Source organism: Dromaius novaehollandiae, chromosome 4, assembly GCF_036370855.1.
Source record: "Dromaius novaehollandiae isolate bDroNov1 chromosome 4, bDroNov1.hap1, whole genome shotgun sequence".
NCBI lineage: Eukaryota > Metazoa > Chordata > Aves > Casuariiformes > Dromaiidae > Dromaius > Dromaius novaehollandiae.
Window position 1 is genome coordinate 58,488,176 of NC_088101.1, and position 9,872 is coordinate 58,498,047.

At 42.0% G+C, this 9,872-nt stretch overlaps 1 long non-coding RNA gene across 1 annotated transcript; it reads right to left on the reverse strand.

Annotated features, from left to right (window-relative positions):
* Window positions 1-1,030: 1,030 nt before the first annotated feature.
* LOC135328398 (uncharacterized) lies at window positions 1,031-9,172 on the reverse strand. Its single transcript, XR_010389230.1, has 3 exons — window positions 8,980-9,172; window positions 8,848-8,900; window positions 1,031-1,256 (listed from the first exon to the last, which is right to left on the reverse strand). It is a non-coding gene; the product is annotated as an uncharacterized LOC135328398 (long non-coding RNA).
* Window positions 9,173-9,872: the final 700 nt, after the last annotated feature.

Here is a 9,872-nt window from a genome sequence, read left to right on the forward strand (position 1 = left end):
GTGTCCCAGTTCAGGCTGCTGAATGCCCAGAAGTTGGGCAGGGGATGGAGGAGGTTGGGGATGAGCTGGGAAAGAAGAAGCACTGCTCGCAGGTACTGAAGGGAAGGACTAATCCTCAGGTAGAATCCATCAATTTCAATCTCTGAAGTGGGGGAAATTGTTTTTATACTGGAAAAGCACAAGGAGGAGGAATACACTGCCGGTGGCAAGGTGCTCTGATGCCACAGTCCTGAGGAGTGGGGCAGGCAACTTATAATAAGAGACTTTGGAACACCCAGTCACCACCCCCAGTTTGTTTCATCATGCGTCAGTGCTACGTACCAAGAAACTCTTCAGGCTTTGAACGATAATGCACTTTGATTATGGCCTTGTTAGGCCAAAGCTTGGGCCCTTTGTAATAACTTGGAGAGAAGGTGACAGACCAGCCACTGGCTCTCTGTACACCTCTGGGAAACATTGGAAGTGTGGGGTGAGCCATGATGAAAGAGAAGTGCTCACAGAGATGCCAGTAACAGTACTGCTTTGGCAGAATAGCACACACTGGTGTGTGTCCTGATGAAAGAGAATAAATATTACATGGGCAGATCTTATGATGATATTTCCCACGGACATGTACAAGGGTTAGAGCAGACTTGGGCTTTCAGGGACTGCCATAGGTGGCTGCATGTCATCCGCAGAACGAGGGGAGGTTTAGAGAGCACTGGATGCTAGTAAGGCGATACCAATGTACTGCAGATTACTATTTTTTTATTTTGGCATGTACACCAAATATGTTATTACATGACTGTGGTAAAGAGCAGTCAACTCTAATGACTATAACAAGTTAATCCTTATAAAACCTCTGTGAGTAGTAGCATTATTATTAATGTTGGCAGAAGTCTTTAAAGACAAAGCATGAAGTAAACGCAAAGCATTTACATTAGCATTCCAGACGTTTATGTAATGAACAGCTCCACGGAGCTGCACTTGTTCCCACCATCTCTGCCGGCTTATGTCACATCGCAGAGGAGGAATGGACAAAGTGGTGTGAGATGGCTGTTGACTTTTAGCAAATGCCATCCCTAAACTGTTGCTTGGCTGTGGCTGTTGATATTGCTGATTTCCTGCATTTCTTCAGCAAGATTTCTAGGAGGATCATAGTATTCATAATGTGCATTTTATCACTTCCATCTTCCTGGACTTTGGCTTTACTATGCAAAATAGCTTTATATAAAGCAAATTGCAAGAAGGTGTCTCTTCCCCCAAAGGCTGGCACTCTAAATAGGAAAAACAAAAGGAAAGATTAGCAGATTAGAGTGGAAAAATTCAAAACACCCAGCATCTTTCTTATGGCAAAACTGGAACCCAGAAACCATGCCCAAATGGCAGGTTATATTCCTCTTGCAGTGTCACCATTCTGTTTCTTTACAGTTTCTTTTACTGTTCAGTAATTTCTTTCCTGTTCTTAGGATGAGTTGCCTGAAAGTCTTCCTGTTGGTTTGACAGTCGACCAGGTCCAGAGGAAAATTTCTACCTAGTGACATGGCATGTGAAACTTCCCACTAGCCTTTTCCCCGTGACGCTTGAGAGCACTCCAGGCGGGGAGCTGGGCATTTTGGGCAGGCGCAGGAGGTATCTCCCCCGGTCCTAAATTGTGAGCTGCTCGCCTGAAGGGCGAACCAGAAGAATCTTCTTTTAAGACTGACACATAAAGCAGGTATCCTGCTAGTTGGTGCCGGCTGTTATCCAGTCACTCTGCTAGGCAGCTGCACCCTGGACACTGCAACACGTTTTTGACTTGCTCACTTAATTGGCAGGAGGTGTCGATTAAAATTAACCCTGAGCTTCCTGAGCTTGTATTTTGTGAAATAATGATGCTTTGGGGATCTCTGAACTGTGGATGTAAAAATTAGTCCTGGGAAGTGGAACAGAAGAAGCAGGACCCTCCAGAGAGTGCAGGGGATAAACATCTGGGAAATCCTTCTTTAATCACAGTGAATCTATATGAGTGAGTGGTCATTTCTGCAATGACTATGGGCTGGCTATGCAGCTGTCCTTGCCTCTGCTGTGGGAGGCTGGGGTCCCAATTCTTATTTTAAAGGTGGGAGAAAACAAGTTGCTGAGGCGTGGGGTGATTTGGCCAAGGAACCTTGATGGACGGTTTGGTCGAGCAAGGGGAGAGTAGGCTTCTGTTTTGCGAGGGCACCCGCTGCCCCACGCTGGCGGCTGTACTCCTCGTGAAGCACGCTGCCCGCTGTTGGAGGCTATCGCTTAGTGCTCTCTGCTGCGTTGGGAAATCTGTCTGCAGATATGCAAGTAACGCACTGGGCCTTATGAAAAGCAACCTTAAAAAGACGTGAGGGATTCTTCTACGTTATTCATTTACTCTTGAGTTCCCAAGGTGGCACTGTGGCTGGAAGTGCTAATGTGATCCTTTGAATGTGTTTTCAAGGGAAACTCGGGGAGCTGCAGCCTCCCTGCGCGGCATAAGAAAGAGCAAAGGTTTAGCACGCGTGCTAAGGCGTGCACTGAGGGAAGCTGAGCAACCTGTCCAACTTCTGAACAGGAAGACGGGAACCTGAAGATTATCAGTGCCCTCCTGGGAATAACACCCTCAAGTCTGGATGTGTGCTCTTCGGCACATAATGAGCTATTAACCACATAACTTATGCAGTTTTGTGATATGTTCTCTATCATTGGGAGTTTTTTATATCACGAGTTGATTTTTCACTAAAAGAGATGTGAGAGTTCAAACCAGCATTAATTCAGGGAAGTCCTCTGACCTGTATAATGATGGATATCAAACTAGATAGTTGTACTAGTCCTCCCTTCAATTTATGAATTTATTAACATTTTCCCAAATAGTATGTTCACTGGATATTTTTTCCAGATTGCAAAAGCTGTTTTGCATAACTTCAAAGATTTGTTGCTATGATCATATGTTACAAAAGCTAACAGATTTTTGAAGAGAGATGTGTTTTTCAGTAATGTATAACTAACTTCCTCCCCCCACTTGTGAACCGGTTATCAGTTTCAGATACTCGATAGAGGACTCTTTGGTCATTTATCTTCTGGGTAGAATTAATAAATTGCAAACTTTTCGTGATGCATTTTATTGCAGCAAGATTCTTTCCAGAAACATTACACTATGTGTTGCTGTTTTGTGATTAGGACATATGGTAACTCTACTTCAAGTACTAGTCAATGCCAAATTCCACAGTACATTTCTTTGTTGTCATCCATATAAAGGAAAATCAGAAACATCTGTCCTTTTTTTGGTCTTTTTTTTCTTCATTGAAAAGAAATGTTACAAGCACAAACTAGTACAGGTAAGAGAAGTTGGAGCCCAAGAGTGGAATAACAAGAGCCATGTGGAAGCATATTCTAGAGTCTATTAATCAAAAATACAAATTGCTAGCCATTATTTACTAGCAGGAAACAGTGATGTTTAATATTCTGCAACTCTTTTGGAGTCATCACTGCTTATCTCATGACTGTGTGTCTACGTGAAAGGTAATAATGAGTTTCCACTCTCTGGAATCAGTTGCAAAACTTGCACTGAAGGGAGAAGTAATTTTTCACCTTTCTGGAAGCTTATAGTTGTGTTTTTAAATATTCAGTCAAATTCTACTTCATATTTTAGAAGCTCTTTTCCTTTAGGATTGCATTTTTTACTGGGTCATTCTTTAGAATTGAGCTAGATGTCTATTCGAGCTAGATGTCTATTCACAAAGATATTTCCTTTCATTTCATACTTGGTCATTGCACAGATAGTTGCAGGCAGTCCTAGTAGCTTCAGAATTAGTGTACAGAAAATTATTATGGAATATAAAGGTTAAAATCAGAAAGCTATTACCAGGTGATTAAAGAAAAATGTAATATATTTCACCTGAAAAACAAGAAACAAGAACTAAGAAAATTCATCTTTTCTTAGACCTTGTTTTATGTGAATTTTTCTATAAACTGAAAAGCGTTCCCTTCAAGAAAACCAGTGAAGTTGCTGTCACTTTTATCATGCTGGCTATGTCAGCTCTGTGGCACAAGCTTAGTAATATTCCTCTTCTGAGTACTTGGAAAGCAGCCCTTTGTGTTTCAGTTTTCAGGATTCCTATAGATTAGGGATAATCTGTCTTTTATTTGTTTTACACCTTCATAATTCATGTAATTCAGAGACCATTTTCGCTGAATAGTTGTTGCAGCTTTTTTCTTTGGAAAACAACACATGTTTTTCCAAACTCTATTTTGTTGATAATATAATAAAGATATAGCAGTATCCCCTTTTCATTCATCCTTTAGATTAAAAAATTCAAGTCTAAACAGGACTGAGAGAGTTAGGTGTGAGTGAAACATTTTGGTTCAAACTGCACCGATGAACATAGGCAGCAATTTAAATGTTTTGAAAAAACTGCTTTTTTCACATGAAATTATTTCTATTTGGAGGAGAGGACAGTCTTAAGAGCTTCTATAGTCTCATAAAAATATCAACAAAATAGTTTTTACCTGAGAATGATTTTCTCGAACATTTGAACATGAATATTTGACTTTTCCAATTGAAATTATTTTTTGATTTATGGAAAATTTTGAAAAATAACTACTCATTTTTTTTACCAGAAATGCCAGCACATCACAAAATCAGCCATTTTCGTTATCCGTTGGCATAATCTTTATATTATTGTCAAAATATGATTGTAATAATGCTGAAATAATTCTTCTGCCTTGTTTTTAATTTTGCCTCAGTTGGATTTGGATGTCTCTCATGCTTGCTCCCATCGTTTGCCTCCGTGTGATCTTTTGCGACCCTGCTGTCTTTGTGCATGCTGCCATAACGACAATGTAGGACTCGGTGCTACAGACTCTTTTAAAGACTGAAAAGACAATATTGCTCAAAAAGGATGACAGATTCAGCACAACGGAGGTGCATTCGTGGCCATTGAACAATAATCTGTGTGCAGTTTCCAACCCAGAAAATCACTAAGCCACAGACTGCCAAAAGTAGGGAGAGCTACCTGGGAATTTCCACTAAATACGCGCTGTGCCCTGCCGTGCTTTTAATGCTCCCTCCTTAGGTGCCCTCTGCCACTCGGCACGTGGGCGCTGTCCTAGCTGGTATGGCGTTTGTTTTGTTCTGAGGGCAATTTTAGTTTACTCTGATCATGACGGTAACAGAAGCACTGAAATGGAGTAGTTGTAACACTTTCCTGAAGATTGAACAGGATGGTAATGTCAAGAGCATGCTAGTTCATTTTTAGCCGCTCTAACCATCAATGTGCCCTTTATTGTATGGAAACAGTCGTGTCTTTGTTTAGGTGCCTGTGTTTTTGAGAAGACGAGTGACTAAGAGACCACTGGTTTGTTTTGTTTGTTTGTTTATTTTCTTCTCCCCCCCCCAAATCTCATACTTGTCCTTTGCCTGGCACATCTCTCTCTGAAGGATAAAAATAGTGCATCACTTTGGTTTTTTACCTATTTGAGGAGCCAAAAGAGATGGAAGCAGTGAGTGCAACTGTTGGTATATGGTTAATTTTATCCTGAGAATCATCAAATGAGACAATAATATTCCTTGATAATGGCGGGGAGCCTCAGTGCTGGATTCCCAAGCCTGCAACAACTAGGCACACACTGATGAAGGATGAGGTAATTTCCAGGTGATGGGTGACAACTGCAGTGAGAGTAAGGGGGGCAGGAGTGCTGGTGGTGGCAACCCTTCATGTGCTGTTATCCCAGTTGCGCTCGGTAGACATCTGAGGTAGGTCTCTTTGGCAGAGAGAGCAGGGAGGCGGAGGAGAGGAGGGAATTATGGACAGTCCGCTCTGCTTGGTCATGTTTTTGCCATTCGGTTTCCCCTTTGGTTGTATCAGCCCAGACTTTGCATGATGCAGTGCTTCTTTTTTCTCTCTTGGACGTTACTGAGAGATTTCTGAGTGGAAACGAGCAGCTTTACTCTCAGAAAGGGACTTTGCGCCCTGCAGGCTCTGGCTGTGAAGGACCTGTGGTCTGACCCTCACAGGCCATCAGGAAGAAAAAGGCCAGGCTGGTGAGCCCCTCTGGGGGTGGTTTTGTTGGCAGGATTATTGCATTTTATTTTTTGCCAGAGACTGTGATGTGCTGGTACGTGCAAGGGGATGGGGCTCAAAGTGTAGTTTGACATTTTTTTTTTGTTCTGTTTTGTTTTAAGGGCACCCAGCAATTTTTATGTAGCCTCATGAAAAATGTAGATGAGCATTTGCCCATGCAGTGGTGCGCCCAGGCAGGGGTTGGGCAGGTACAGCGTGGGGAGCAGTGAACTGTGGCTGTGATCCAGAAAGAAAAGCTCTGGAAATCATTGTCTGTCAGGAGCTGAACGTGATTCAACAGTGTTTTGCTACTATGAGCCGTGCAAACAGGATCGGAGTCTGTGGGCTCGCTAGGTAATCCTTCTGCTGGGCTCAGCAGTGGAAAGCTATCGGTCCTTTTTCCAGGTTTGCACCTCGAGAAAGACAGGGACGATACTGAGTCAAAGACAATACTTGAACAAGAAAGGTTGTGTTTTCTAGAATAAAAGCAAAAGGATAGAGACAGCTTTTAAATATACTCTCGTAAATTTCTTAGCACCCAAAAATGTGCTTGCTGCTGGTGGTATCAGATGTTCTTTGATTTTCATCTGGGATTCAGAAAATATGATGACTTCCAGATATCACCAACATTAATGCATAAAAATCTTTCTTTTTTGCATTAAAATATTAGCTTAAAGCAATGAAAAAATGAGTGGACATACAATCTTCCTTTAGAAAAAGCGTGTCTCAAGTTTATAGGCCATGTGGCCACATAGCAAGAGGCAGCACAGCATCTTTAGAAAGATCCATATTGAAACCTATCCTTTTGTAGTCAGTATAGAAAAGTTAAGTGAATTTAATTTGATCTTTCAGGTGGAATTTATGAATTTATTCAGGTGGTTGTTGCAAAACTGTGTGTGAATAGAAACACATCATCTGTATGAAAATTAAAAAAAAAAAAAGTCAAATGTATGTTAACTTTGATGTTGATTGAGATTCGGTCTATTAGCCAACAGCTGGTGGGTGGCTAGATCACCAAAGGCCCAAAAATGTAGGGTCAGAGAAGTATGTTACACTAGGAATGGTTATTTCAAACCATTGAGTATTTTGTGTGGAAATGTCTTTCCTTGTTCTTCATACCATAATATAGGACAAAAGCTTGGCTCAGACTGTTTCAGCATAATAGTTTCCTGGATGTGGAATCACTCTAAAGCTCAGCCAGTGGCTTTAATTTATCACATAAAAGCTGACTAATCCTTGTGTATATTTGTGACTATTGCAGCAGACTCAAAATAATAATGTGCTTAATAAGAAGTTATTTCTTTGTTTGTTTTATTTAAAGAGATAATGAATCGTGCAGGCCAGTTTTGATTAATAATAAATTTGCTGGTGATTCTCATGCATATCCAGTATCTTACAGTAACACAGAAAAAGGTGCTGACATAACTGTGTGTGGACTCACAGAAATAGGCAAACCTTAGACTTCTGCCTAGGGACTAAATGGAAAAGGTGTTATGCCTCTGGCCTGTCATTCAAAAGATTTGGGGAAATTTCCTAGAAGTCCGTAATAAAACCTCCCCAACGTGGAAAGGTAAGAAGGGAAAAGCGGAGCATTAAAAATGCCAGTGGACTTGAGAACTCTTGAACCGTTTGATGTAGAAAGAGGTCCATGAATGAATTCAGAACTGGACCCCTAAGTATTTGAAGTCAGACTGTGCAAAGTGCTTCTGAAAATAAGGCCACTTGTTCCCTCTCAGAAATCACTTGGCAGCTTTCAGGAGCGGGACTTGTACAGTAGCTGAGATCCTGCCTCTATCAAAGTCAATGGGGCGTTACTTTGACTCAGCTGGGGCCAGGTTTTCACTCATGTGCTAGTGCTAAGCGTACTTCAGAAAACGAGAAGAAATTATGTTCCCAGTCACGTTCCGGCTCAGCATCAGCCCGCCTGCCCAGGCTTTGAGTGCTGTGGAGTCCTATGACCTCTTCTGTTTGTCCGGTGAAGAGCCATCTCCTGATAAACTTTTGTTTTCAGTCATTACTGTATGAGCTCAGCTCCTCCAAATACGAATGAAATAAGGAGAGGGGTCTTGGTGATCAGATCTTGTGCAGCTTTCTTATTAACTATTTAAATATGGTCAGGGAAAGGAGCAGGATTTACATTCAGCAAGTAGAGCCTAAGCTCGCAAGCTCTTCTTTTACTCCTGCTTTCCTTGGAGCTGCATAATGGGATGATTTATTTGCAGATGAATTACTTTAATAATAGGTTTTGAGTTACACAGAACATAGACTATCTTGACCCCATCTCTGCAGCTGTAAAAGTAAGCGTGTGGGTGTGGTTCCCTGGTCATTGGCCAGGATGATACAGTTCAAGGGGGTGGATAAAATAACATTTACACTTACAGTAACTCTTTAAAAATGCAATTGAGTTCTGCCAAATCCTTCAAGTTCTGTTTGGGAATCCAGCTTGCTAGGGTTGCCAACACTCAACTCTTCTCACCCTAGTTTTTGCAAGTTATCTTTCCCTGCCAGATGCATTTCACTGCAACAGTTTCATTATGGAGCGTGAGGATCCCCCGGCCTCGCTCTGTAACTACCTAGTGAGCCTGGCAGGACTGCTCCCCAGCAACCCCGCTGCCCGAGCCAGCAGCGGCTGCACCTGGCCCCTGCGATTCAGCAGGGAGCAGGATGCAGCCCTGGAGGAAGTGTCCCACTCACAGCTCTACTGGGCTGTGCTGCAGCACCCTGTTGGAGGACACAGCCACCCTGCACCACAGCTGGCCTGTGCTGTCCATCCGTCCCCCCCAGCTTTTCTGTGCCACATCCACACAGCCCTTACCTGTGTCACTGGTGCATGGAGCAGCTCAGCCAGCTGCAGGTTGCTGTTGGAGTCTGGAATAGCGAGTGCAAGGCATTATTTCTGGTGAAGAATAACAGCCGCTTCACATGGCTTTCTGAGAACTCTGCTTACCTGCACAGACTGGTGGATTATAGGTTTTTGCTAATGAAGAACCCAAGCAGGGCAGTGTTTGCATGCTGGTGCAAAGAAAAGCATTTCGAAGAGTTCGAAGAGCCTGCTGGTTGGAGACCCGTGTTCACAGCTGGTCCCTTCAGCCCAGTTCTTAGGAGTGCTTGTGGACTCCTTGCTAATGCTAATCTATCTCGTGCTAGCATCTATGATTAATGGACGTCTACTGTTGTGTCCCAAGCTGGGGAATGATTCCCAGAGTTTAAAACCTGAGGGACCACTGAGTCATCTGTCTGCTGGTTTATGGTAGGCCATCATCCTTCATCCACTCTGGCTAAAATATGATTTTGAGACCAGTGTCTAGTTTTGACCTCATCAAGAGATTTATAACTGGCTCTTTGGTGAATTGTTCATGTAGCTAATTATGTTCACTGTTTAAAAAACTTAAAATTTCTGCTTTGATTTGGACCAGTTTCTTCATTTTAAAAAGCTGTTGTGCATTTTTCAGCCAAAGAAAGGTGGTTACTTACCAGAGGTCCTACATAGCTAATGTTGCCAGATGATTATCGTTATCCTCAGAAACATTGCATGTAGATTTTATGATCATGTAGCTTTGCATTTAGTTTCACTTTGAATTATTTTTTCATTACTAAGAGAATATTCTTAACAAAATTATGTTCAGTAAGAGCTGTTGGATACATCACCATTTAGATAAGAAAATCCTCTCAGAATAGGTACAGATTATTTTTCTTGGAAAAGTTGCTAAACGCTGTATTTTCCATGGGTAACTCAGACATACGTTTTTAAAGGAAATTCATTATAAAAATTTTCAACACCTTTAAGTAGGGTGTGAATGGTTTTCTTTCCCTTCACAGGTTTTTATTAAAAGCCTTGGC